Below are 5,000 nucleotides of genomic sequence, written 5' to 3'. Positions count from 1 at the left end.
GTTATTGACCAAATACTTATTTTCCACCATAATTTACAAATAAATTCTTTAAAAATCCTACAATGTGAATTCCTGGATTTTTTTTCACATTCTGTCTCTCACAGTTGAAGTGAACCTATGATGAAAATTACAGACCTCTGTCATCATTTTAAGTGGGAGAACTTGCACAATTGGTGGCTGACTAAATACTTTTTTGCCCCACTGTATGTATGTATGTATGTATGTATGTATGTATGTATGTATGTATGTTAGGAAGCAAAAGCTCCCTCACAACTAAAATGTTGTATATTTGTTAAATGTAGATTTCAAACATGTATTTAAGTTGTTTTGCAAGTGAGAAATTGTGTTTAATATATTTTGTAAAATTCTTGTTTTATTACAATTATGAAGGGTTCAGTTTGGTTAAAGAAATGAGAGGCATTGATTGAGGAGGCGGAGCCTCGGGCCTATAAAAGCAGGAAGTGAAGGTGAGGAGGAAGGACAAGCCAAGATGGCTCCTGCAGCACACATGGACAGGAAAATGTCTGAGCAGGTCTGAATTGAACCCTTGATGGAGTATTTGTTTTGATGATTCTCTCCTTGTTTTTCCTGTTGTTTAACGAAGGACTGAAAGCAGAAAATAAATGGACTTGTTTTTTTGAAACCTGAATTGCTCCCAGTGACTTTGTCCTAAGTTTGCCATGACACAACCTTTTGCCTTGTAACAAATGGTGGCAGTGGTGGGATCGTATGCCTTCGAGAAGCTGCTGGAGAACCTGAAGAAATGGCCAGCAGAGGACGGGGGAGACCACGAGTGAAAAGGAGAGGTCCACTGGCAGACATGGAGGAAGACCATGTGGAGGGAGTAGAGGAGCATGGGCCACCACCTGAAGGAGCCATGGCTGCAGAGGAAAATCTACATCCGGTAGTGAGGCCGAAAGTGACTTCAGATGCAACAGTGAGTCAAGAATCTTGTGATCTTCGCTCTAACATTTTTGATGAAATGATAGAGTTTATGCGAAACTCTAAAAAGACTGAGGCAATACTTTTTGAACAAATTAAGCAGCTGAGAAGTGAAAGGATGCCGAAGTATTTGCCTGAGACATATGATGAACATTATGAACAGGCTGTTCAGAAAGACAATCCTATGTTTTTTCATCTTCCAAGAAATAAAACTGTACAGCCATCAACTTGGCAGCAATCCCCTCCTGAAGGCTCAAACAGGGGTGGAGTACTTCATGTGACAGAGCCCAGAATGCCTGATTTCAAGGAAATTGAAGATCCTGAGAGTTTTTTTGTGAGGTTTGAGCGTATAGCCAGAACATGGGGTTGGAGACACACTGAGTGGGCAGCTAGAGTGGTCACCCTGTTAACTGGAAAAGCTCTAGATGCTTATGCTGCAATGGATGAAGATAAATCAAACTCTTATGAAGAAATTAAAACTGCTGTGCAAATGAAATTTAATGTTACAGAAGAAACATATAGACAGCGTTTCAGGAACATCAACGTGCCAGTTGGAGGGACTGTTCGAGAAACCTACAGCCGACTTAAAGGACTATATAGAAGATGGATACGGCCGGATATTCGCAACAAGGAGGAAATTGGGGACGCCATCATCCTGGAGCAGTATCTTCGGGTACTCCCTCCTGACATCCGCACTTGGGTGAAGGAGAACAATCCACAGACTGGGGAGGACGCTGCAGCGCTGGCAGAGCATTACAGTGCAGTACACAGGGCTCCTGTGAGGCCGGGAGGAACTATGGTGGGGACAAGATTTGCTGACGGCAAAACTCACAGACCGCCTCGTATGGACAATGTGGACACTGCGGGTGGTGAGAAACCAGCTCATTCAAATGTGAAGTTTAATTTTGTGTGTTATTACTGTCAGCAGCCAGGACATAAAGCTTCTGTGTGCCCTCTAAGGAAGTCAAAGGTTGTTGAAATGTGCAGCATACCTCGATGTGATAACAAGAATGATGATTGTATGCCTCATAAACATGTAGTGGAAGTCACCATTAATGGGAATTGGGTAAAAGCCTTGGTAGATACAGGAAGTTCACAAACCCTAGTCAAGTCGTCAGTGCTTAAGAACATCCTACCTGACTATGACCGAAATGTAAACATAACCTGTGTTCATGGATGTAGAAAAGATTATCCAACTGCAGATGTAACAATTGAAGTGGAAGGCCAAGCCTTTATGTTAACTGTTGGGGTTTTGGATCATCTAGCTTATGATGTGGTGCTTGGGGAAGATCTGTCCATTTTGGATAACTTGATACACCAAAATAAAACTTATTCTTCTGCAGTGATCACCCGCTCTCAGACTAAAGGCCTAGAGCCATTACCTGAGGCAGATGTTAGTTTGTATGAAGGTGGACAGAAAGTTAAAAAATCCAAGCGTCAACGCCGGCAGGAGAAAAATAAATGTATTGAAAAGGTGAAAAGTAATGATTTGGCTCTCCCTAAAACCCCACCCATTGATTCAGAGTGGCAAATTCCTGTTAATTTCAGGGAAAGTCAAGAAACTGACTCTTCTTTAAAGCCACTCTTTGCCAAAGCTTATGTGGTTGAAGGGGATCAGAAAATAAATGTAGCTCAGAGGCAAAATGTTGTTGATGATCCATTCATAATAATAAACAACCTCTTATATCTTGCCGATATTGAGAAGCCTAGGTTAGTTGTGCCAAAAGAGTACAGCCAAGTAATCCTTAATTTAGGTCATACAGTACCATGGGCTGGACACTTGGGACAGGCAAAAACCTATGATCGCATTGCTCGCCAATTTTTCTGGCCAGGTTTATACACAGATGTACTAAACTACTGTAAAACATGTCATGATTGTCAGCTAGTAGCTCCCACTAAAATCTCTGATCGTGGCCTTTTACAGCCCTTGCCGATTATGGACGTGCCTTATGAGAGGATTGCCATGGATGTAATTGGTCCCCTCCCAAAAAGTAGTAGCGGGTATAAACTTGCACTGGTAATTTGTGATTACGCCACACGATATCCAGATGTCTATCCATTACGCTCTCTTCAGGTTAAACACATAATCCGGTGTTTAATAGAACTGTTTTCGAGAGTTGGAATTCCAAAAGAAATACTGACAGACCAAGGTACAAATTTCATGTCTCAGTTAATGAAATCACTGTATTCCCAACTTGGAGTAAAAGGCATAAAAACTACACCATATCATCCAGAAACTGATGGTCTTGTTGAAAGGTTTAATGGCACCCTTAAACAAATGTTGAGAAAATTTGTGGATGAAACTGGCAAAGACTGGGATAAATGGTTACCTTTTGTGTTGTTTGCATATAGAGAGGTGCCACAGGCATCAACTGGTTTTTCACCTTTTGAGTTGTTGTATGGAAGACAGGTCAGAGGTCCCTTGGATGTGTTAAAGGAGAACTGGATGGCTGAGGAGGCAACTTCTACTACCACCAACATCCTATCCTACATCCTCCAAATGAGAGATAAGCTAAACACCTTCAGAGAAATGGCTAAAGAGAACATGCAACAGGCACAAAGAAGCAAAAGGTATGGTACGACAAACGTGCCCGTGAGCGAGAATTAAGAGCGGGTCAACAAGTACTTGTATTGCTACCAACTGGACCAAGCAAGCTACTGGCAAAGTGGCAAGGCCCATATGCTGTCACAAGAAGGGTAGGTCCTGTGACTTATGAAATTGAATGTCCTGATAAAAGGAAAGATAAACAATTGCTGCACGTTAACCTGTTGAAAGAATTTCATCAAAGAAACCCTACAGAGAAGAGGGAGGAACATGTTCTGATGATCCAGGACATACAACTGGAAGAAAAGGCTACCCGGGAAGCTGAAGCTGACATGAGGCCCTGCAGAGAGAGATGCATGCCTGAAGCCCGTCCGGAGCACTTGACACAAAAGCAATGGCGTCAGTTGGGTGAGCTCAAAGAATCTTTTCCTCCATTGTTTTCTGCAAAACCTGGAAGAACGGATATTATATCCCATAAAATAGTTTTAAAGGACTCTAAACCTGTACGTTTGAAGCCATACAGGATTGCAGAGCGGATGATGGAGCCACTGAAGAAGGAGGTCCAGATGATGTTGGACATGGGAGTGATTGAACCTTCCAGAAGTGAGTGGTCAAACCCGATAGTGTTGGTTCCTAAAAAAGACTCTGTTCAACCACGTTTCTGTTCCGATATGAGGAAATTGAACAGTATTTCGTGTTTTGATTCATACCCAATGCCACGCATTGATGAACTGCTTGAAAGACTGGGAAAAGCCTGTTATATCACAACCTTGGATCTTTGTAAAGGTTACTGGCAAGTGCCTCTTGACCCAAGTTGCAAAGAATACACAGCATTTCAGATCCCAGGGATGGGTCTGTTCCATTACACTGTGTTGCCTTTTGGTCTCCATGGAGCCCCTGCAACTTTTCAGAGACTGATGGACATTGTGCTTAATGACTGTTCTAAATTTGCAGCTGCTTACCTTGATGATATAGTCATCTACAGTGAGTCCTGGGAGGAACACCTGGAGCACATGAAAGTTGTCCTGACAAGGATACAGGAAGCCGGCTTAACCCTCAATGCAATTAAGTGTTCATGGGCTCAAGAAGAGGTGAGATACCTTGGGTACATTGTGGGCCGTGGACAGATCAAACCCCAGGTTGAGAAAATCACAGCTATACAAATGATTCCCAGGCCCAAGACAAGGAAGCAAGTGCGATCGTTTTTAGGAATGGTGGGATGGTACAGAAGATTCATCCCTCACTTTTCAACGTTGGCATCGCCTCTAACTGATTTAACAAAAAAATCTGCCTCCAAAATGATTTGGACTGATGAATGTGAGAAAGCCTTCTGTTTGTTGAAGATGCAAATCTGTGAAGCGCCTGTGTTGCAGAGTCCTGACTTCTCGAAACAGTTCCTTGTACAGGTGGATGCCTCTGGTGTTGGCTTAGGAGCAGTGCTAGCCCAAGGACATCCTGGTGAAGAAAAACCCATCCTCTTCTTGAGTAAGAAGCTGTTTGAACGGGAGAAGAA

Source organism: Gouania willdenowi, chromosome 5 (assembly GCF_900634775.1).
Source record: "Gouania willdenowi chromosome 5, fGouWil2.1, whole genome shotgun sequence".
Taxonomy (NCBI): domain Eukaryota; kingdom Metazoa; phylum Chordata; class Actinopteri; order Blenniiformes; family Gobiesocidae; genus Gouania; species Gouania willdenowi.
Note: the sequence above shows the minus strand (reverse complement) of the source record.